General features: G+C 35.5%; 1 protein-coding gene and 1 long non-coding RNA gene across 3 annotated transcripts in view; one reads left to right on the top strand and one right to left on the bottom strand.

Moving 5' to 3' along the window:
* Nucleotides 1–25,571, bottom strand: part of LOC112658411 (uncharacterized) — a 499,297-nt gene that overhangs the window by 268,629 nt on the left and 205,097 nt on the right. The window lies entirely within an intron of this gene.
* LOC112658413 (uncharacterized) overlaps nucleotides 975–25,571 on the top strand; it is a 38,279-nt gene continuing 13,682 nt past the window's right edge. Inside the window, exons 1-4 of one of the 2 annotated variants that reach the window (XR_003135687.3) lie at nucleotides 975–1,079; nucleotides 1,979–2,028; nucleotides 20,232–20,389; nucleotides 22,835–22,867. This is a non-coding gene — a long non-coding RNA (uncharacterized LOC112658413). Of the gene's footprint in view, nucleotides 1,080–1,978; nucleotides 2,029–20,231; nucleotides 22,722–22,834; nucleotides 22,868–25,571 lie in introns of both variants that reach the window. The other variant, XR_007401322.1, reaches the window with a different exon arrangement.

Here is a 25,571-nt window from a genome sequence, read left to right as displayed (position 1 = left end):
TATATATGCCCTGTATAATCCCTTTCTCTTATGAGAAAGGCAGAATGTGTAAATATAATGGGGTATCACTCCTGTGATTAGGTTACTATTCAGCTGACTTTGAGCTCATCAGAAAGAGATTACCTGGGTTGTGTGGGTGGGCCTGACTTAATCAGAGGGGACTTTAAAAATTAAAAAAGGAAATATCAGAAAGATGCATTCCTTTTGACCTGGGAAAAAAACAAGCAGTCAAATTATGAATTCCCTATGAGAGACATGTGACAAAGAACTGTAGAGAGCCTCTAGGAGCTAGTGTAGTCCCCGATGTACAGCTAGCAGGAAAGGGGGACTCTTAATCATACAACCTCAACGAAATAAATTCTACCAACAACCAGTGAACCTAAAAGAAGACTGTGGGTCTCAGATAAGAATAGCAGCCCAGGCAATCCTTTGATTGTAGCCTTATTAGACATGAGTAAGAATATCTACCTAAGCTATATGCACACTCCTAACCAAACAAAACAAAACAAAAACAAGAAAAACCTGTGAGATAATAAACTTATGTTCTGTCAAGAAGCTAAATTTGTAGTGATTTGTTTTACAGCAATAGAACACTAATACAGTTAGAAAATGTGGAGTTGACCTAGTCAGAAAAGACTTTCCTTGGGAAAAGATGCTTGAACTGGTGAGAAATGAATAAGATTTAACCAAGGGAAGACAATTGAAGGTGGGGGAAATCAGAAGCAGAGGATATAGGTTTAAAATCTTTAAAATGCTTAGGAATAAAGGAAGCATGGCAAACTCTACAAATACAAAAACACCCATGGTAGAAAATATTATAGAAATGGGGTTGAAGAGGAAAATGGGGTGAATGATGAAGGGCTTTGAAGACCATCTTAAGGAGTTTAGATTTTACATTCAGCGAGCAGAGTGTTGTTACATGCACCCCCACCCCAATGTTCTCAGAGGTTAGTTCTTTTACTGCAGACTTCCATCCCAGAGTTCTCTAGGGACAGTTCTATAGCTTTCAAGGAGCTCTGAGCTCTGTTACTCAAGGACATGAGGATCATGCTAATCTGCCTAAGGCCTTCAGTGGACATGTAAGATGGTCTATCTCCTAGACTTATTTGGAGATTATATATTCTGTGGGTATTTCCCCATGTCACGCTTTAAAATGAGTTGAGAATTAGGAATTGAGGGGGTGCCTGGATGGCTTAGTGGTTGAGCGCCTGCCGTCAGCTCAGGGCATGATTCTGGGATCTGGGATCAAGTCCCACATCAGGCTCCTAGCAGGGAGCCTGCCTCTCCCTCTGCCTGTGTCTCTGCCTCTCTCTCCCTCTGTGTGTATCTCTCAATAAATAAATAAAATCTTTAAGAAAAAATTTTTTTTAAAAAAATTAGGAATTGAGGCAAGGATGATGAGGAGGGGGCTGGGTAGAAAATGAAAAAGAGGAAATTCTCTACATGTCTAGGAGTAATACACTTGGCCTTTAAACTCTCAACTCTCTTGCTAAAAGAATAGGTCATATTTAAGAGTAACTCAAGATACTATAAAATTTTCCAAGAGTAGATAGGTTTCTATAACTTATACCATACCTTACTTTTTGAATTAAGAGTTAGCAAGGGAAGTTTTCAAATATCTCTTTAGGCACTCTTTCACCATATGTAAAAAGATTATTTTTTTCATTCTTTCCCATGTAACATAAAATCCATCTTCTTTATTCTCAGACTTTTCCCTTTCAAAATTTAAAGACCTAAATTAGTCAATGTTTACATTTAAATCCCTTTAAGAAATCCATACTACCCTTGAGATCATTAAGTCAAATAAACTACTAAATTTCCTATAAAGTATTTCTCAGGTTTCTATTGCCTACAAGGGAAAGTTTCATTCTTCAACACTTTTAAAAGGTGACTGATAAAGTATAATACAAATTACATAAGTTATGGTTCACTAGATTCAGCAGTTCTGTATTATATAGAAATTTAATCAATCTTTCAGGGATTGCAGACATATCACAGGAGGAGGTACTTTTGACCTTTCATGGAGAGGTAAGCAAGACAAGGTACTGAACTGCATATTTCAGTGAGTTTGTTGGATTTTGTATAATTGTCTTTCTTAGAATTTCTGGCCAAATTTGAGCCCTCCTATTTGCTGTTTTACATATAAAAAGAAAAACCTGCAACTTCACTATTTGAATCAAAATGTTACCTTTATTCAACCTAAATATTTTATTTTCTCTGCTTCAAGAAAGGCAGGAATAAGTAAAGAAGAGCATGCAAAATTATATAGAACACATTAAAATAATTCCCTTTGCACTCCTTATAAATTTCCCTCACAGTCCTGGCTAATAGTAGTTGTCAACATATAATTGTTAATAGTACTCCTTTTCAATCTCAGAAGTAAGCCAATTTGGATAATAAACTGTATGCTCACCCTAGTCAAGTTTGGCATCCAGTCCAGCAAAGTAACCCCAATTCGTCTGTGCAGCTGCTATCATCCTATATTGGATAAGGATGAAGAAGGATTATATACTCAATATCAATACAGGGCTCAAAATAGCCCAAAATATGGCACCAAAACAATAGAGAATTCTATGAAGGAGAAGTGGTATAAATACAGATATAATATAAAGCTCAGTTTACCTAAAAGCAAACAGTATATAATACAGCATGAGCTTTTTATGAATAAAAATAATACAAAATGTCACATGCCATCTAGTGCATATTGACTCTTAAACTTAAAGTTGTTCTTTTTTTCCACTCTTAGGCTTTTAATACTTAAGATTTAAAAAAAAAAAAGAGTTCATTTAGTCAGAATTTTTCAGCTTATAGATGAGAAAGTGAAGCCCCAGGGATGCCAATGATTTCTCTAAGATAACCTAGTTTATTGCCTGGACAGGAACCAGAGTGTCTTGGTTCTCAAGAGACAGTTCTTTCCATGCTCTATCTCATGTGTTACAACTCAGATTCTCTCTACAGCTCCCAAAATTTGAGTATATTTACAAAAAACCATGTTCTAATTTATCTATGTACAAGTATTAAGGATATCTGCCAGTTATCTGAACTTTATTATAGCTTTAGGTACTGCTTTCATAGCAAGAAGGCACTGTAACATGTAATTTAAATGTAGTGTTTTCCAGGCACCTGGGTGGCATCTCAGGTAGTGATCCTAGGGTCCTGGGATTGAGTCCCACATTGGACTCCCCACTCAGTGGGGAGTCTGCTTCTCCCTCAACCTCTTCCCCCTGCTTATGATCTCTCTCTCTCTTTCAAATAAATAAATAAATGTAGTATTTTCCTTAATACTAAATGTTAGTTTGGAAATAAACCTATAGCTTCAATGCATCTTTTTAATGCCTACTATACAAATGTATCAATGTTTGAAAAATATGTCATGTAAAAAAGAAGTTATATTCCCTCTGAATACAGAATTGAAATAAACAATTAGGAAATCTAGACTATCCACTGGAAAAAGAAGACAGTCTCTTCAATAAATGGTGCTGGGAAAATTGAACAGCCACATGCAGAAGAATGAAACTACACAATTCTCTTACACAATACACAAAGATAAACTCAAAATGGATGAAAGGTCTAAATGTGAGACAAGATTCCATCAAAATCCTAGAGGAGAACACAGGAAACAACCTTTCTGAACTTGGCCACAGCAACTTCTTACAAGATACATCCATGAAGGCAAGAGAAACGAAAACAAAAATGAACTATTGGGACTTCATCAAGATAAGAAGTTTTTGCACAGCAAAAGAAACAGTCCACAAAACTAAAAGACAACCTACAGAATGGGAGAAGATATTTGCAAATGACCTATCAGATAAAGGGCTAGTATCCAAGATCTATAAAGAACTTCTTAAACTCAACAGCAAAGAAACAAACAATCCAATCATGAAATGGGTAAAAGACATGAACAGAAATCTCACAGAGGAAGACACAGACATGGCCAACAAGCACATGAGAAAATGCTCCGCATCACTGGCCATCAGGGAAATACAAATCAAAACCACAATGAGATACCACCTCACACCAGTGAGAATGGGGAAAATTAACAAGGCAGGAAACCACAAATGTTGGAGAGGATGTGGAGAAAGGGGAACCCTCTTGCACTGTTGGTGGGAATGTGAACTAGTGCAGCCACTCTGGAAAACTGTGTGGAGGTTCCTCAAAGAGTTAAAAATAGACCTGCCCTACGACCCAGCAATTGCACTGCTGGGAATTTACCCCAAAGATACAGATTCAGTGAAACGCCGGGACACCTACACCCCGATGTTTCTAGCAGCAATGTCCACAATAGCCAAACTGTGGAAGGAGCCTCAGTGTCCATCGAAAGATGAATGGATAAAGAAGCTGTGGTCTATGTATACAACTGACTATTACACAGCCATTAGAAACGACAAATACCCACTATTTGCTTCGATGTGGAGGGACCTAGAGGGTATTATGCTGAGTGAAATAAGTCAATCAGAGAAGGACAAACATTATATGGTCTCATTCATTTGGGGAATATAAAAATTAGTGAAAGGGAATAAAGGGAAAGGAGAGAAAATGAGTGAAGATATCAGTGAGGGTGACAAAACATGAGAGACACCTAACACTGGGAAATGAACAAGGAGTAGTGGAAGGGGAAGTGGGCAGGGGCCTGGAGTGACTGGGTGACAGGCACTGAAGGGGGCACTTGGTGGGATGAGCACTGGGTGTTATGCTAAATATTGGCAAATTGAACCCCAATTAAAAAAATAAAAAAAAAAATAGGAAATGAACTGTGCTATCTAAAAGTGCTCAAATGTGAAATCACTGTCATTGGTTTTCATATTTTATTTTAAAAGTCACATACACATTAATATCCATTAAACTAATTATTTGTTAGGGTTGAGATCATTTATAAATAGACTTCTCTATCTGTAAATAGGCAGAAGTTAAATTTTTAAATTTCTATGTTTAGAATGTGATTTTAAGTCATTAAATTATAATAAGGTTTTCTCTAGTTAAAAAATAATAGTTTACTTTCTAAAATTGTTTTTTGGGGAAACTGTATGGCTCAGTCAGAATAACATGCAACTCTTGATCTCGGGATCATAAGTTCAAGCCCCATGAGGAGTGCAGATATCACTTAAATAAATAAACTCAAAAATAAATAAAAATTTTAAAATAGTTACATGTTTAAGTAAATAAATAAAATTATGTTTTAACTAAATAATGGTGCATTTTTTTATACTCTCACTTAGAAACTGAGTGTACTATTTCAAATTTACTAGAAATACTACATAATCTAAGACCAGTTTCACACATGAGCTTTAGCATATACCTTACTTCTTTTGACTGCATTTTGAATGCTAAGTAATTGAAGAGAAATGTACTGGTTTTCTTGGACTAGTCTTCTTGATCAGCCTATTAAATATTAAAGAGAAATTTAAATCCGGAGAACTTCTCAGGAAAAAAATCTATTGATAAATTATGTGAATGTCTAAGTTCTAAACTTTTCATGTCTACTGGTGTTGGAGACAAAGGACTACTGCTTGGTGGCATGATGGTGTTTTCCCAGAGTTCCAAACTATTTGAGAAATAGAGCATGAAATTAACTTCTATACCTTTCACAAATACATAAATAAAACTGAAATAACCCCAAAGATACAAATGCAATGAAACACAGGGACACCTGCACCCCGATGTTTATAGCAGCAATGGCCACGATAGCCAAACTGTGGAAGGAGCCTCGGTGTCCAACGGAAGATGAATGGATAAAGAAGATGTGGTTTATGTATACAATGGAATATTACTCAGCTATTAGAAATGACAAATACCCACCATTTGCTTCAACGTGGATGGAACTGGAGGGTATTATGCTGAGTGAAGGAAGTCAGTCGGAGAAGGACAAACATTATATGTTCTCATTCATTTGGGGAATATAAATAATAGTGAAAGGGAATATAAGGGAAAGGAGAAGAAATGTGTGGGAAATATCAGAAAGGGAGACAGAACGTAAGGACTGCTAACTCTGGGAAACGAACTAGGGGTGGTAGAAGGGGAGAAGGGTGGGAGGTGGGAGTGAATGGGTGACGGGCACTGGGGGTTACTCTGTATGCTAGTAAATTGAACACCAATAAAAAATAAATTAAAAAAAACTGAAAAAAAAAACTGAAATAACATATGTACCAACACCATAGCCATAATACCAACTTCAACTACAAATGTATCCCCTACTTTTGACAACTATAGATTTAACTTTTCAGATACTAACAGCTTTTAAATAATCGTATCCGATATCACTGCTTATATGCTGCAAAACATATACTTATATCAAATCTTTCTCTGAATCTTTCCTTAAGAATACAATCTGGTACCAGACCGAAAGAAAGAAGAAACTTAAGCTAGTTCAAGTTTCACTCAAAATCTATATGACTTCATATTTGTCACTTTTCCAGAACAATAGAATTTCTATCTGTTCAAAGGAAAACTGTCTCCAATCTCTGGTTCCTGACTTATAAAGAAATGGGAAATGTTTTAATATATGTGAAACACTTGGAGTTCACAGGCAAAATGTTAAGTATGTAAACACTGAATATTACATACTAGGTATTATTCATAATTCATGTTGTCATGACCCACAAAAAAAATTTCCTGAGATTTGAGAAATAGTATTTTGCTGATTCTATTCCACCTAATTGATTTAGTAGGACATATACTCCAATGAAGGAGATTTCCTCAACACCAAGGACAAATTTTTAATAACAAAGAACCAATTCTTAGAAGTATTTTCATCCTAACATCAAGGTCAGACAAAGAAGGGGTACATTGACAAATTAACAACCATGAGAATGCCATTTGGTGGTCATATAATTTTTGTGTAATTTGAATCATTTCTATATTACAAAACTAGATATGTATATTCAACATTATAAAGCATTCTATGTTTTTAAAAAACATCCATAAATTCAAACATTATAAAAATTTATCTTAGTAGATAAAAAAAAAAATCTGCTTTCCCACCCTGAAAAGTAAGAGTATTAAGTAAAAAGAACACTTGCCTACAAATCAGGAAATCTGGAGCATTGGTACTAATTTGCTATCCTTCATTTATTTGAAAAGCATTTCTCAGTGCTTGCTTTGAGCCAGGGGTTATGTAAGGGTTAAAAGGGAGCAGGATTAGACAGGAAAATAAAATCTAGGTTTATCAAGGAGGTCATTGTTTAGTTAAGAAGGAGGAAAATCAAATAGTTATAAAATGTATGTCTGGCTTTAATATGGAAGTCTAAAAAGTGATCTTAGGCCAAAAGGGAGGAAGCTATATTTCTGTTATAGGAAGGGGTAATGGGTTCACAAAATGTAAGTGGCTTTAAGAAATAATAATTAACAATAATTACAAATAATGTCTATTGAACAATGTCTTTGTGTTAAGAACTGGAAAAAAAGTTTTAAATACATTACCTTATTAAGATTTTTAGAGAGTAGCTCAAGATGGTGGCATAGGAAGATACTAATCTCACCTCCTCTCGCAGACACAACAAATTTACAGCATATAGAATAAATTCTTCTGAAAAAGACTTGAAAACTGGATGAACAGAACCTCAAACAAAAAGAAATTAATGGCATCAAAACAGGTAAAAGCATCAGAGACACACTCACTAAAATAAAGCAAACAAACAAACAAACAAAAAACATCCTAGGTGTAGCCATCCACAATCAGAAGGGAAATAAAAAAAATATGAGGGCAGCCCAGGTGGCTCAGTGGTTTAGTGCTGCCTTCAGCCCAGGGCGGGATCCTAGAGACCCAGGATTGAGTCCCACATTGGGCTCCCTGCATGGAGCTTGTTTCTCCCTCTGCCTGTGTCTCTGCCTCTCTCTCTCTCTCTCATTAATAAATAAATAAATAAATCTTTAAAAAATATATGAAAATTTTCCTTGAGAAGCAAGGGTCTGTGCTCCTAATCAGGCACTCCAATCTCTAAACCATGCAAAGACAGATGAGTCCTCAAGACAACTGGCTTTGACAACCAATGGGGAGTACATCCAGGAAAACCATAAAACTGAAGGGAATGGAGAACCAGCTCTTAAAGGGCTTATGCACAGATTCACTCACCCTGGGATTCAGAGCAAAAATATGCTTGAAAAGCACCTAGACCATGTGTGAAGGAGACCCACTTATTAAACTTCAAGCAAATGATGGAGGGAGAGGAACTTACTAGGACTCTGTTCAGGGGCAGAAACATTGGTAGGTGCCATTGTTTGAAAATATCATTCTAATTTGCTAATACTATCACTGGTGGGTGTCATTTGTGAATTCCTTCCAACCTGATAGCACTTGAGGATACGCCCTGCTGAGGGACCCACCCACCACCACACCATAGCCACAGCCCTACCACAGAGCAGGTAGGCATGCACCACTCACACAGGGGTGGCCTCTTGAGTGCCTCTCTCTGGTAGCCAGAGGTCATAACACTACTGAGCCCATGAGATATCTCCTACACAAGGCTACTCCTTCAAGACTAAGAAAAGTAGCTGACTTGCCTAATCCATAGAAATAAATACAGAGGGGATCCCTGGGTGGCTCAGCAGTTTAGCACCTGCCTTTGACCCAGGGCATGATCCTGGAGTCCAGGGATCAAGTCGGGTATTGGGCTCTCTGCATAGAGCCTGCTTCTCCCTCTGCCTATGTCTCTGCCTCTCTCTCATTCTCTCTCTCTCTCTCTCTCTGTCTCTCATGAATAAATAAATAAAATATTTGAAAAAAAAATAAATACATAAAGTCACAAAATGAGGAGACACAGGAATATGTTGCAAACAAAAGAACAAAACAAAGCCATAGAAAAACACTCTAATGAAACAGAGATAGCAACTGACTTCATAAAGAAGGTAATGAAGATGTTCACTGATCTTGTAGGAGAAAGGGAAGAACACAGTGAAAACTCCAATAAAAAGACAGAATATATAAGAAAGAATCAAACAGAACTTATGGAGCTAAAGAATACAATAACTTAAATGAAAAATATACTACATGTTTTCAAAAGTAGACTGGATAAAGCAAAATGGATCAGAGAGCTAGGAGACAAAACAATGATATACACCCAGACAGAGTAGCAAAAAACAAACAAACAAACAAACAAAACAAAACAAAAAAAAAAAACAAACTTTAAAAGTAAACTTACCTACAAAGACATTTGCAACAATATCAGGCAAAATAGTATTTGCATTACAGGGGTCCCAGAAGTAAAAGAGAGAGGAAAGGGGCCAGAAAACTTGTTTGAAGAACTAATGGCAGAATACTTCACCAATCCCGCAAAAGAAACAGAATTCCAGATCCTGGAAGCCCAGACAGTTCTAAATAAGATGAACCCAAAGAGGTCTACACTAAGACGTATAATTAAAAGAGTAACAGCTAGGGACACCTGAGTGGCTCAGTCAGTTAAGCATCTGCCTTTGGCTCATGTTGTGGTCTTGGGGTCCTGGGATCCCCATGTCAGGCTCCCTGTTCAGGAGAGGAGTCTGTTTCTCCCTCTCCCTCTGCCCCTGCTCATGTGCTCTCTCTCTCCCTCCATTGCTCTCTATCAAATAAATAATTAAATCCTAAAAAAAAAAAAAAAAAAGCCAGTAACAGTTAAAAATTAAAAGAAAATCTGAACAGCAAGAAAAGAAAAATAACTTGTTACACTAAAGGAAAACTGAATAATATTATTAGCAGATCTTTCAGCAGAAACGTTCAGACCAGAAGAGAGTAGCATGACACAAAATGCTAAAAGGAAAAAAACTTCCAACCAAGGATCTCTACCCAGCAAGAATTAAAGGGAGATTAAGTCTTTTCAGATAAGCAAAAACTAAAGCAGTCCGTCACCACCAAACCAGCCTTACAAGAAATGTTAAAGGGACTTCTTTAAGCTGAAAACAAATGGCAATAATTAATAACAAGAGAACTTACAAAAGTAAAAATTTCATAAGAAAAGGTAAAGAGACAGTAAAGACAGTGAATCAGTCACTTATAAAGTAGGAATAAAGACTAAAAGACAAAAAGTAAGTCAATTAATTAAAACTACAATAATTAGTTTAGGGAAACATCAAATAAACAAGACATAAAATGTGACATCAGAACTATAAATTGTGGGATGACATCAAAGGTAAAGTTTGGGATGTGTTCTAATTTAAGTTTTTATCAACAGTGAAAATACATAGAGTGGCTGAATGGATAAGAAAACAAGATTTTTGTGCTGCCTACAAGAGACTCACTTCAAAGTGGACAAACATATTGAAAATGAAGGAATGGAGAAAGATATTCCATGCAAATGGAAACAGAAAGCTGGTGTAGCCATTGTCCTATCTGACAAAATAAACTTTAAAACAAATACTGTAATAAAGACAAGGAAGGATATTACATAATTATAAAGGAGTAAATCTAGCAAGAATATATAACATTTACAGATATAGAAGCACCAAAATATATAAAGCAAATACTAATGGACCCAAAGGGAGAAACTGACAGCAATACAATAAAGAGGACTTCAATATTCTACTTACATCACTAAATAGATCATCAAAACAGAAAGTCAGCAAAATACCTTGGCTTTAAACAGTGCATTATACTGAAAAACTTAATAGATATATATATATATAGAACATCCCATGCAAAAAAGTAAAATGCAAATTCTTCTCAAGTGCACATGGAACACTGTGCTGGATAGATTATATGTTAAGCCACAAAAGAAGTCTCAATATATTGACAAAGACTGAAATCATCAAGCATCTTTTCTGACTACAGTGTTATGAAATTAGAAATCAATTATGAGAAGAAAACCTGAAAAACCACAGAAATGTGAAGATTAAACAACATGTTACTGAAAAATCAACAGGTCACCAAAGAAATCAAAGGAGAAATCAAAAACACTGAGAAGAATGAAAACAGAAATACAATATCTATGGGATGCAGCAAAGGTGGTTCTAAGAAACAAATTTATAGCAATAAAGACCTACATCAAGAAAAATCTCAAATTTAATATCTGGCTGTATATCTAAAGGAAGCAGGAAAAGAAGAATGAATGAAGCCCAAAGTTAGCAGAAGAAAAGAAATAATAAAGATCAGAACGGACATAAATGGAATAGAAACAAAGAAGGCAACAGAAAAGATTAATAAAATAATAACTCGTTCTTTGAAAAGATAAACAAAATAGACAAACCTTTAACTAGACACACACATATATACACACACAGATGGGGGGACTCAAATAAATAAAATCAATAATGAAAGAGAAGTTACAACTGATATCACAGATATACAGGATCATAAGAAATTAAAACAAACAATTATGCACTAACAAATTGGACAACCTTGGAGAAACATATAAATCCATAGAAATAATCTTCTAAGACTGAATCTTCAAGAAATAGAAAATGTAAAGGGACCAATTTCCATGACAAACATTGAAACAGTAATCAAAAACCTCCAGAAAAAAAAAACCTCCCAAAAAACAAAAGTCCAAGAGCAGACAATTTCACTGGTGAATTCTAACAAACATTCAAATATTTAATATCCATCCTTCTCAAACTTTTCCAAAACCAAACAAAAGCAAAAAGAGGAAGGAATGCTTCCAAACTCATTTTATGAAGCCAGCATTACCCTGAAAATAAAACCAGACAATGGCACCACAAAAAAAGAAAATTACAGGCCAATATCCTTGATGAACACAGATACAAAAATCCTCAACAATGTATTGTCAAACTATATTCAAAAATACATTAAAAGCATCATAAACAATGACCAAGTGGGATTTAACCTAGGGATGCAAGCACGGTTCAACATCTGTAAATGAATCAACATGATATACCACATTAACAAAATGAAGAACACCAATCATATGATCATTTCAATAAATGCAGAAAAAGCATTTGATAAAATTTAACATTTATTTATAATAAAATCTCAATGAAGTTGGTATAGAGGAAATATACTTCAAAATTATAAAGGCCTAAAAAAATATATAAAGGCCTTATATGACAAGCCCACAGTTTGCAGATGATATGATATAATATATACAGAAAATCCTTAAATATCTACAAAAAAATCACAAGTGTTAGAACTAATAAACAAAGTAAAGTAGCAGAAGGCAAAACCAATATACAGAATTCTGTGGTGTTTTTATACACTAATAATGAATCATCAGAAAAAGAAATTAAGTGGGGCACCTGGTGGCTCATTCAGTTAAGCATCCAATTCTCAATCTCAGCTCAGGTCTTGATCTCAGGATTGTGAGTTCAAGCCCCATATTTAAAAGGGGCTTTAAAAAAAAAAAGAAAGAAATTAACAAAGTAATCTCACTTACAATTGCATCAAAACAGAATAAAACACCTAAAAAGAATATCAGCTGTACAGTGAAAACTGTAAGACACTGATGAAAAAAACTGAAGACACCAATAAATGAAAAGATATATAGTGTTCATAGATTAGAAGAATTAAAATTGTTAAAATGTCCTGCTACCCAAAGCAAACTACAGATTCAAGGCAATCCCTCTGAAAATTCCAATGGTATTTTTCACAGAGCTAGAACCAGTAAGTCTAAAATTTGTATGGAACCACAAAAGATCCGAAACAACCAGAAAAAAATCTCCTTGAGAAAGAAGAAAAAAGCTGGGGATATCATTTTCCTTGATCTGAAACTATACTACAAAGCTATAGCACCAAAAAGTTTGATTTGCGCATAAAAACAGACGTGCAAATCAATGCAACAGAAATGACAGCCCAGAAGTTAACACACGCTATATGGTCACAATTTATTTATGACAAAGAAGGCAAGAGCATGCAATGGAGAAAATAAATGGGTGAGAAAACTGGATAGTCCCATGAAAAAGAATGAAACTGGACCACTATCTTGCACAAAAAGATAAACTCAAATACACAAAAAATTAACTCAAAATAGCTTAAAAATTTGAATGTAATACTGGAAACCACAAAATTTCCTGAAGAAAACATAGGTGGTAAGCTCCCTGGCATCATTCTTAGTGATGATGTAGTTGTGGATCTGATACCAAAGGCAAGGGAAGCAAAAGCAAAAATGAACTAGTGGGACTACATCAAACTAAAAAGCTTCTTTACAGTAAAGAAAACCATCATCAAAAAGAAGGGGCAATCCAACATATAATAGAAGATTTTATATCACATCATATCCAATAAAGGGTTAATATCCAAAATATATAAAGAACTCACACAACTCAACAATAAAAAAAAAATTTAAATAGGCAAAAATCTGAACAGATTTTTTTTCCAAAGAAGACATACAGATGGCCAACAGGCATATGAAAAGACATAAAACATCACTAATTATTAGGGAAATACAAATCAAAACCACAGTGAGATATCACTCGTAGGAATGGAAATTGGTTCAGGCACTATGGAAAACAGTATGGAAATTCCTCAAAAAACTGAGATTAGATCTGCCATATGATCCAGAAATTCCACTTCTCTGTATTTATCCAAAGAATACAAAATCACTAGTTTGAAAAGATATATGCATCCTTATGTTTATTGCAGCATTATTTACATTAGCCAAGATATGGAAAAACTTAAGTGTCAATGGATAAATAGATAAAAAGCATGTGGTATAAATATTCAATATATTATTCATAAAGAATGAAATTTTGCCTTTTGTAACAACAAAGATGGACTTTGAGGGTATTATGCTATGCAAAATAAGTCAGATTAAGAAAGACAAATACTGTATGATTTCACTCGTATGTAGAATCTAAAACAAACACTACAAAAACAAACTCATATATACAGAGAACAGATTGATGTTTACCAGAGGAAGGGGGTTAGGCGTTGGTAAAATGGGTGAAGGGAATCCACTGTATGGTGATGGATGATAACTAGACCTTTGTTGGTGATCACTTTGTAGTGTACACAGATGTCAAATTATAATGTTTTACACCTGAATCTTATATAAACATTTTACATCATTTTATTTATTTATTTTTTGTTTTGTTTTTTTATTTTTTATTGGTGTTCAATTTACTAACATACAGAATAACCCCCAGTGCCCGTCACCCATTCACTCCCACCCCCCGCCCTCCTCCCCTTCCAACACCCCTAGTTCGTTTCCCAGAGTTAGCAGTCTTTTAGAAAAAGTATTTATAACATTAAAGGATAGTTACTATTACATTCCCCATCTGACAGATGAGGAAACTGAGATTTAGAAACTCAAGACTTAAAAATGTAAATCAAGCATTATAAAATATAAATGAATGTATGTATGCACTTGTGAATGATGGTCACATTCTCTGTGTCCTTCAGTTTCATTATCCAAAAAATAAGATTAATACTACAAACTCCAGCAAATCATTCATTTAACAAATATTAATTGAACATCTACTCTGCCAAATGCTATGCTAGGAATTTCAGATATGATAGTGAGCAAGACCTATACTGTATTTGGGAGCCACTATACATGGTGATTTAAACTTAAACTTAATCTTTAATTAATTAAAATTAAGTAAAACTAAAAATTCAAGTCCTCAGTCGCATTAACCACATTATAGGGACTCAAAAACCACATGTGTTTCACAGCTACCATGCTGAAGAATGCAAAATAGAACATTTCAATCAGATAGCTGTTGATATCAATCTTCCTGGAGGTTGCATTTTAGTGTGGGAGACAGACAACAATTATTCAAATAATTTGATTAGAGTACTGATACATGCCATTAAAAAAAGCTAAAAGTGCATACCAGGATATCTAACCAAGAGATATAACCTAGTTTAGGGATTTGAAAAGACCTCCCAGGAAAGGTGACATTTCACCTGAGATCAAAGGATGAGAAGGAGCCAGGGAACAGTGTGGGAAAGAAACTTCTGAACAAATGAAGGCATGTGTATAAGCCCTAATAATGAGGGATTTGAGAGGAAATCAGTGGCTGGAGCATAGGAATGGAATGGGGACTAAAGGTGAGTGCCTAGTGAGCTGAAGGGGTGAGCACAGGCTGCAGCAGGTAGAACCATCCTAAAATCAATGAGAAGTGATTTAAGGATTTAAGAGAAGACCAGCATGTCTGACTGGTGTTTTTAGAAATATCACTCTGGTTGTGTATTCAAGCAAGAAGTCAGCAAGAGTCTTGGCTTAGCCTGGCTCTATATTAATAGACCAAAAATCAATTCATCTGAAACCAATTTTCTGGAGCAATTCACCTGAATATCCATTTGCCAAGCAGCCAACTCACCAAATTTGCCATGTCTATCAATTAACTTCTGAGGGAATTTAAACCTATGAAAGATGTGGAGTCAGCAACATCTACCTGGACCTGGACCTGGACCTGGACCTCCACCACAGTGATTGAAAAGATAGTATCATCGACCGGCTACCACAAGAGCACCCTCTTAGACTCAGGAGCAACTTCTTTGCCATTTAACCTGGCATACGCTACCACCTTAGGAGCACAAACCTTGGTCACAAGCAGTTAAATATCTGTCATGGCGCCCTGGCCACTTAGGTGCCAGGATAAACCTTACAGTTTTAGAACTGGTTATTTTGGCCACTCCAAGGGCAATTTGTTCTGCTGCATGGTTTAAGGACTTTGGTGGATTAGTGTTTCTAACTGAAATCCTCTGAGACTGTCAGAAATAGATGGAAAGGATAGAGACAGCCTGTACATGAGAATGGAAAGCCAGCCAGTACTGGGGGGAGTTTGCTTGGCTTTCTGGCAAAAATTGCCCACCTCTACCGAAGATAGACAAGAGAAATGATGGTGGAGTTAATAAAACATTCTACCTCATAAAGGGTTGTAGGGTGATTAATTTATTACAAGTTTCTACAACATGAAATAGTTTTCTTCTAGGGGAAAAAAGGCAGTATTAATATACAAGTCAGTAAATTAGCAGTTTAAGTTCACAGCACAGAGCTGAACGCAGATTGATGATTTTTCAAATAGCCTATGGTAATGATTATGACTGTGAGTAATGAGGGGAAAAATAGTATTTTTTGGATAAATTTTGTAAACTTTTTCAGCCTAGAAATGCAAGCATTAACTATCAAGATAACTTATATCTAGATAAAAATAAGAGAACATTTCAACAGATATTCTGTTCAACTTTTAATACAAAAATAGATTTTCTGTGAAATTAATTTGCACAATATTTACAATCAACCAGAGTTAAAACTAAAACCAAATTAAAGCCCTGAGCCATTGCCTTTGTTTTCCAAGGAGGAGGAAAGAAAAGTTCTCACAGATTTTAAATACCTTTAAAAATTAATATTGGCAGTCTTTAATCTATTTACTTGACACTTTCAAGATTGCAATTAAAGAAGCTCAATAAATGCATAATAGACACAGGAAAGGACTAAAAGTGACATTCAGCCCATGAGATCTCTTTCAGATAGCAACAAAAAGAAAAAAAAAATGATGAAGGTCTAATTTTGCTTTCACTGATAGCCATTTTCTGAGCCCTTGAGAACCAGAACATTAGCATTTATAATTGTTTGGAGTATATCTTGCAGTTCAGCATTTCAAATTCACTCTTTCCTATAACTGAGGAAAAATGGTTAATAAGTTAAATTAAAGGGGTCCACTGTTTGCTTTTCCCTGGCATGCCACCATGGCCTTGCCCATTTCTGCTTCTTTGGTTCCCTGGAACACCCTACACAACATGAGACATATGGCAGGTACTTACTGAAAAATGTGTGGTCCTGACTATTGTAACCTATAAGGTAGGGCTCTCAGCACCTATTATGGTGTTTCTTAATAATGAGACCCGACACCTGCTCCCCCTATATTGCGGCAACTAAAATTTTGCCCATAGGTTTCAATGACTCTAAAACCTAGAAAGGCCAAATCAATTATGTATCAGATAATAATCTTCACCTGTGGCTCTGATTACATTTATATAAAACACTCCCTATCTTTCTATCATAGTTTCTCCTAAGAATCTCTTAGCTTCACTACCATTTTAGTTTAAGCTACCATTTTAGAACCAAGATCAAGTAGTGATTTTCAAACATGAAAAGCAGCAAAATAATATTTTAAAGAACATATTACACTTTATTATGTAATCCAACACCAACATTGTGGAGGACAACTTCAGGAATTAAATTGAATGGTGACTTTGATGTATTGGTATCCACAGTCCTATACAGGATGATAACCAAACATTTACAGAATCCGCCCAATTAATTTAACAAAATCATTTACGATTCAGAAAGAAATTAATTCCCTAGGAACTATAAGCTAAAGTGATGCAGGCTATCACAAGAATCTAAAAAGGAATTGTAAAGAATATTTAATGTAATATAGAATCAAAGAGGCAAGTATTTATCCCTCTGTTGTCAAATATAAACTTGGATCTTTGCTCAGAATTACTGTAACAGGATTAGTAAAGAGAACTGCAGAAGTAGTAAATTCATTGTATGCCTTGTAACCAATCTAAATTCAGTGTGCCACCACCTGTAAACATGAGCAATAGATTTCTTTTTTTAAATGACCTGGAAAGTATCTAACAGGCTATCCTTGGGGAACTAACACTTTTTGAACTAATTAATCATCAGATGCCACTGCTGCTCCACTCCACTGAATATGAAAAAGCAGTTATTGGACAACAAAAAAATTATCTAAGAAAAGAAAGTGTTGATACACCACTTTTGGAAGGCAGACTATTCTGCAAACAACATTTCCAAGTCACATTCAAAATCTTCATTTTAAACTGCAGAAAAGGATCATAAATATTTCTCTACATTTTAACAGTGAGACTAATTTAAACATTTTTATTTCCTTAATACTTTAAAAGAAGCATGGGTCAAGCTACATAATGAATACTAAGAATATTAAAGGAAAAGGTATTTTATAGTGGCTAGAGCCCTAGACTAGATGGAATTTCAAAGGAGACTGACTTCTACGTTGGGCCTTACAATGAACCACCTTCACGACTCTGGACAATTTACTTCAGCTCTGTTTTTTAGTCTTCCAAGGTATGAAATGAGAAGGTTAGACTAAATGATCTTTAAGATCCCCTCCAACCCTAACCTTCTAGGAAATGTCAACATTTTCAGAAGTACTTTTTCTTTCACATCTGTACAGTTTTGTCAATATTTAGGCTACTATATAAGAATTATGGTTTGTATCTAGCATTTACAATCAATATATGAATTTTCATTATTATTTAGCTAAGTATCTCTGAATCCTGACACTGTCTATTCTCTCATTTTAATAACAAACAAAGCAATCGTTATGAGAACAAGCAAGACTTAAGAAGGTGTGCTACTAACCAGAGACAAATATCAAACTAAAGATACTTTGAATATATTATAAGCATCCTCTTCTCTGGACATTTTTCTTATTCACTATATTCTTATGGTCTTCTAGTTATCTTCAGAATACTAAGATAGGTTTAACAAATGGTGGATGCACAAGAATTGTGCCATTTGTTATAAGAACCTGTGAAATAATAACTCAAATAATTGTTCAGCTGTTCACTATAGGAAGCTAACAAGAGTACAGTACAGTGAATGCACTAGGTGCAAAAATCTGAAGACACCTGCCAACAGAGCAATTGGAAATAAAATCCATTTGCATAATAGTCATTCTCTGCCAACAAGGACATGAATAAGGAGAAAACTAGATGCAAGTCTACCCTAAACAGTAAAGGAAACATTAAACAGTAAAATGCATTCAAATGACATATATTTTCTTGGTAACAATAAAAATAACTAATGTTCTTCAAGAATTTACCATAAATTTATAAGAACTGTGATAAATACTTTAAATTCTGTATTATAAAGGTTAGAAAGTTCTCATTCCCCATATTCCCTTGTATCTAAAATTCTAGATGCAATTGAGATATTAGCAATTAGATGGCATGACACAAATTCAGTACTTATTTAAGTTGAACAGAGACTTGATGCACAAGACAACCATTTTTTCTGGGTCAGATCTAGTAACTGTGGTGTGGCTCTGAAGTCTACAAGAGTTTTGATTCCCCAGCCTTCTAATTTTAGTAGAGTTTTCAATTTTCTTGGCAGAACTATTCTGAAACATTATTCTGGAAGTCTCCCTAGAGGCCCAACCAAACTCCCAATCCTCCCAGAATTCCAACATTTTCTAAGCACATAATTCCTTTCACTTGATTTCTTTTTGCTTTAAATAGCTAAAGTGGTTTCTACTGTCAGCAACTGTGCCTTGACTAATATAGGCTGTTATCATTAAAAAATGGTAGGTGAAATACTCAAAAATGAATATCTGAGTCTGCTTAAAAGAAGCGAGAACCACAGGATGCCTGGGTGGCTCAGTGGTTGAGCATCTGCCTTGGTCTCAGGATGTGATCCCTGGTCCAGGATAGGCGTCCCACATTGGGCTCCCCATGGGGAGCCTTCTTCTCCCTCTGCCTGTGACTCTGCCTCTCTGTGTGAATAAATGGATAAAATCTTAAAAAAAAAAAAAGAGGTGAGAATGTGGCTACCAAAAAGTGTTGAATATTGGTAGACCATGGTTTCTAGTAGTAAAACAGATACTTCACTTGCCATCTATGGTGACCTGGAATGAAGTGCCTATGGAAAGTACAACTGTAATAAAATAGTAGCAATTTCCAAAACAGTATGATGAGCATAATAATGCAAGGATGGTCATGTAGATTAGTTTCTGTAACTGCATTGGAGATGTACAGGAAGAAAACTAGAGTCTAACATAAAGTCTTTGTTTAAGCCATAAGCAGAAAAAAGAAAGTTACTTTGCCTTAAAAGATTGAATCTCTTATCTCTACTGTCACAGAGCTGATGAGCTAAATCAAAAGAATCTGATCCTTTAGTTGCTGAATTACAATAAAGTCTTACATTTCTTTTGTGAAAACTAGAAACTTGCTTAGAAAAGAATAGAACCTTGAAAATTTGGTGACAATTGATAAAGATGATAATTGTGATCTTTCTAATATCTTTGAGTACACAACACTCCCAAATCCTACCAAATCTATTGAGTCAACAGCGACCTCCTACCCTGACTGGTGGGGCTGATTCTACCTTGCATGAAGAACTGGAAATGACCCAACTTGAGGCTGCTAACTTTTAATTGAATGCCAATTTTTTTACATGCCACACCATATTTTCTTCCAGATCTGAGTCAAATGTCAGCATGTCATCAGTTAGTTGTCTGAAACCTAAAATCATTGGTGACTTAAAATAATCTGGTGGAGGCGCTGGAAAAGTCTTAGTTATACATCAAAGGGGAAATTCAAGACTTAGAAAAATGTTGAAGTGAATTTATCACATGCAACCACCTCCTATTTTTTCCAGCCCAGAGCACCCTATCTTCACAAAGACATTAACAACTGAATTGCCTAACAAGCACCAATCTCCTCAGAAAGCACTGTCATAACTGTCCTCTAAAGGCATGGAGGAAGGAGCCATCTCATGTTGCCACTGAAATGAGTTTCTTGACTTCAGCAGGCATGGTAAGATGCAAGGGTAGCAGAGACTTAATTACAAAAGGTAAAGAGAATACTGTTACCATGATAGGTATTAGGGCTAGAGGGACCATCAGAAGGAAATTGACAATGACTTATTAACAATAGGGTCCTTATAACTAAATAAATGAACAGCCTTATTTGGGCTATATAATGAAAACCTCCATGTCTGGTAAATAGACTTGACTAGTCATCCTAAGAGAAAAATTACAGCCTCTCACATAGAAGGCAAGGTACTGATATAGAAGAACCTATGATGATATCACCTCTCAGTCTTCCCCAAAGTAACTGCAGCCATTTACTTCAGTGACTATACACTGAGCAAGGAGAAATACTCAGATCTTTTAAAGATCTGCAATATGGACTCTCAGATAAAATTAATTATTGGGGACCCACTGTGATCTACTAATCAGAGAAAAGGCTTATGGTAGTTATGTAATATATTAAGTTTTGGCCCAAGCCTACCTCTCATTCAAGTCAGTGTGTCTGAAAATTTATTCTGTAGTTATTTCCCTACTTCCTGAGTGTTACAGTAGAAATAGACATTCTTGACAGCTGGCAAAATTCCAACAATTATTCCCTAATTCATGGAATGGGAACTGTTGTGAGTCATCATAGGTGTGGTAACCACCTTGCAAAATTCTCCCCAATGACTTCTGTTAACTGGTATTCATGGCTTTGTGTAGCACCCTCCTACACCATATTAGCGTTAGTCTTTTGACTAGTAGAATGTTACTTTCAAGGCGAGGTTATAAAAGACATTATGGGAGCACCTGGGTGGCTCAGTGGTTGAGTGTCTGCCTTTGGCTCAGGGCCTGATCCCAGGGTCCTGGGATGGAGCCCTGCATCAAGCTCTTTGCATGGAGCCTGCTTCTCCCTCTGCCTCTCTCTGTGTCTCCTATGAATAAATAAATAAAATATTTGTTTAAAAGTTAAAAAAATAAAAGACATTATGGCTCTAACCTTCTTTTCTCTCTTGTATCACTTGTTCTGAAGGAGTTACCTACCATGTTATGCAGAAACCCAAACAGCCTATGGAGAGGCTCATATGACAAAGAACTGAGCCATTTGAGTAAACCATCATGGAAGGGGAACTGCTGATTTCCTGACAGTAGGACAGGCCTTGAACCAGAGCTATCTAGTTGAATTCCTGACCTAAGAAAAATGTTCTCAATTTTAACTACACATCAAATTTACCACCTTTAAAACTATACATGACCCTGGCTCAGATTCCAGAGTCTGGTAAAAAGATCTGGGGTAAGACTTGGCTATCTGCAATAAAACAAAACAAAACAAAAAGGTGTTTTGGTTTTACAATTAGGATATTGAATCACTGTTCCATACTGATTTATATTTCAGCTGGTCCCAATTATTATAGTTTTTGTAGCATTATTTTTGTAAGTTATTTTAAATACAAGTGAGAATAAGGCAAGAAATCAGTCATAAAGAAATAGATCACTAAATCACTTTAATTTATAAAAGGAAGTCCCTAGAGCCGTGAGAGCTGTGTCTAGGATAACACAGGGAATTTCACTGTATTTTCTCTTTATTCTTCCTCCCATCCTCAAGCCATCTTTACTTGGGTGAAATCAGGGCAAAATTAAAGCTTAGGTATGACTTTAAAGGACAGAGATAACACATGGCTGGCTAGTAGAGAGATGAAAACAGAGAATGACGGTTCTTTGCTGTGACTAACAACTTTGTGCATAGGTTTAGGACTCAGGTGTCTCTCAGTACCTGACAATCCTCTCTGCTCTGCCAGGCTGTTATCGTGCAAAGTTTCCCAACCACAAAAAAGAGTCAGCTACCACAAATTGCTTCATCCTTGGAACAGCTACTCAATCTCATATTCCTATAATATATGACAGGCTCAATAAGGTAACATCTGGGAAACCTACATTTGGGCTCTGATCTATAAACATCCTATTGCAGGTATAGACAGCAGTAACTCCTAGTTTAATCTAAAAGGAAATCATTCAATTCCATCACCAACTATTATAAAATTTAATGGGATTAGGCAAACTCTAATCAGAGTTTTAGGCAAGAGATATGGAAAAGAAATTATGATTAAAGCAAGGATTGCTTTAAGCAAGAGGCCTAAGAATTTAGCTCTATGTGTTTTTTCAACCCCTTTCCCAACACAGTACTGCCTTTCTGAGATGCTAAGGGCCCTAAACCACCACACACCCACTACAAAGCTGGGATCCTATTTTGGCAGACCTTCCCTGCCTTGCCATAGTTCAAATTCTTAATAAATCCATTTGTTTTAAGGGATTACAGGTTGCTGATCAATGAAGCCATCTTGCAGGAAGGTAACACAGTAAGTCGTTTTCAATTATGAACTTCAACAGAAATGCTTAGGGAATGTTATACAGGAAAGTTTACTTATGAAGCTAATGAATGGAAATTGATGCCATCTTCTATCTTCTTAAGCCCATACCACTGGACTACCAAGGTACATAGCTGGTAAGTAATCACTCTCATTTTTATAGCCTCTTAGCTTAGTTTAAATCTGCATTTTAGTTTTCAATTTTTCAAATCAAGAATTTTTCTAATCTGGAAAAGCACATCCTCAGGTAAACGTGTCTTAGCCAACTTGGATTCATAAGAAAATACCACAGTCTGGGTGTTTCTTAAGCAACATAAACTTATTTTCCTACATTTCTGGAGGCTGGAAGTCTGAGATCAGGGTCCCAGCATGGTCAGATCCAAATGAGAGTTCTCTTCTTGGCTTGTCAATAGCTGCTTTCTTGTTGTATGTTCATTCACATACAACAAGAGTTCCTTTGAGTGTGTATAGAGAGAGGGAGAGCAAGGTCTCTGGAGTCTCTTCTTTTAAGAATACTAACTCTATCATGAGGACTTCATTTGATCTCATTAAGTCAATAACCTCCCAAAAACCCCATCTCCAAATACTATCATAGTGGGGGGCTCATGGCTTCAATACATGAATTCTTAAGAGACAGAATCTAGTCCATAGCAGCAAAGTAAAAACTTTCCAGTAATTTATGCTATCATGATTACACGCACAGTCCAGTATGGGAAATAACAATGTTCATTGTGTTCCCACTTGCTAATCTTTTCCTCATATTTTTAAATTGAGCATCAAGTAAGCTTCCAGGATTAGCTCTGCCTCTCCTCTACTCGTATATATTCAATAAACACTTGAATTGATTTTAGGTGCTCATATTTAGTATAAGTTTTCCAAGGATAAAAAACTATTTTTCAAATCTTTTAGTAAATCTCCACAGCATTGGGTTTTGTAGTTTTTATGTAGTAGATGATTAATGAATGAGAAATTATTCAAAGAAAATTACTAATTTTTCTACTGTGTCATTTTCAAACCTTTTTTTCAATAAATATATATATTTATTAAGGTATCAAGCACTGTGTTAGTACTGAGGAGAAAAAAAATTAATAAAATCTGTGATAGATATCTTCAGAAAAAGAACTATTAAATAAAATGGAGACAAAGTTGTGATAGACATTGGTAAGGAAAAGTAGACTGACACATTGCATTGGGGGCCTGATTTAGAACAAAATTCAGAGCAGACTTCTTAGAAAAAGCCATATTAGTAGAAATCTGAATGATGAGCAGATGATAACCAGGCCAAAGGACAAATTCCAAGCAAAGGGAATAGGACAGGAAAAGATGCTAAAGCAGTAAGGAGCTCAGCCAGCCCCTATGGGTAAATGAAAAAAGAACATGTGGCCAAAATGAGAGGGAAAATGGATTATGATGAGGCTGGAGAGTTATATAGGGACCACTTATCAATTCAGTTAGAGGAGTTTAGATTTATTCTAAATGTATTGTGCAGACATTGAAGAGCTACATCAGGGAGTGCTGTAGTTTTAGATCACTCAGGGTTGCTATATGCAGAATATGTTGATGGGAGAGAGGAAATAGACAATCAAGTTTGGGCGCTTCCAAACAAGACAGTTCAGAGGAGAAAAGATACTTGCTTAGACTACAATGATGACAGGGGATATTTGAAAACGTAGGCAGATTCAGGGTATATTTTGGAAATATATTCTGGAGGAATCAAAAGGGAGATGTAGAGCTTGACACACATTTGCTTTCATACAATACCTACAAACAGTATGTGTTTTCCATAACTGCTAAGACTCACAAAGATATTTGTACGTCTAATTGCCCCTTTACCCTTTGTCTAATTTGTTCATTTTAAGTAAAAGCTAGATTTGCTTAACTTTGTGCAACAACCAGCACAGCATGATACCCATATTACAGTCTCTTAAATTCACTTAATAAAGTTCTATCTAACAAGATTCTGGGGTTCTCTGAGTCAATATTATAAATATTGAAGGAGGGTGTCACAAGGGACAGACTTTTATTTCAGTTCATTCTCTTTAAATGGTATTTTTTCCCCAAAAGTTAATATCATTTTGAGGAACTAGAACTGGAACCTCGTAAAATTAACCTCAAAGACAAGCTTCTGGCAACCACCAATATTCCTAACATCAGTGAAACATATCTCTAAATTTGTAATGAGAGTATAGCTGTATATTAATGTTGCAAATAAGATTTCTATATGAAACATGTAGGACTTCCAAACATACATAGGATGCATAGGATATGGTCACAAAACTACCTTTGAATATGGAAATATAAAACTCCTTCATCCTAATCTATATAGTCAGGAAAAACATAAGAAAAAAATAGTGTTAAAGTCATATAACATCCTTTAACTTTAAAAATCATGCTTTCTTTCTTCTAGAATGTCAACTGAAAAATAAATCAGTTGAGTTATATAGCTGCAGATATTCTTCTTTTCTGTTTTCCTTGCTAGAAATGGGGATAGATTTTTTTAAGAAGAAAATAAGAGGAAAAACCTAGTCAAGAGGAAAGGGATTCCAAAAGGATTTATATATATATATAAAGATCATATCTTCTCTATCAACTCACTTTCCTATTTCAACCTTGATCATTTTCTTCATGGACAATAAGCACTAACCTAGTGTAAAATAGTGTAGGAAGAGCATGTGCATATATGATGGATAAAATACAAGCTGCACCCATTTGGGGTGTTTTTATCATTAACTGCTGTTGCATAAACTGAACATACAATGGGCTGTGACACTGGATAAATCATTTGTTTCCACTTGTTATTGATGACATTTCATAACTCGTTTGGGGCTCTGCTTTGCCCCG

Source organism: Canis lupus, chromosome 12 (genome assembly GCF_003254725.2).
Source record: "Canis lupus dingo isolate Sandy chromosome 12, ASM325472v2, whole genome shotgun sequence".
NCBI lineage: Eukaryota > Metazoa > Chordata > Mammalia > Carnivora > Canidae > Canis > Canis lupus.
The sequence above is the reverse complement of the archived record's forward strand: the minus strand, read 5'-3'. Positions and strand labels throughout refer to the sequence as shown.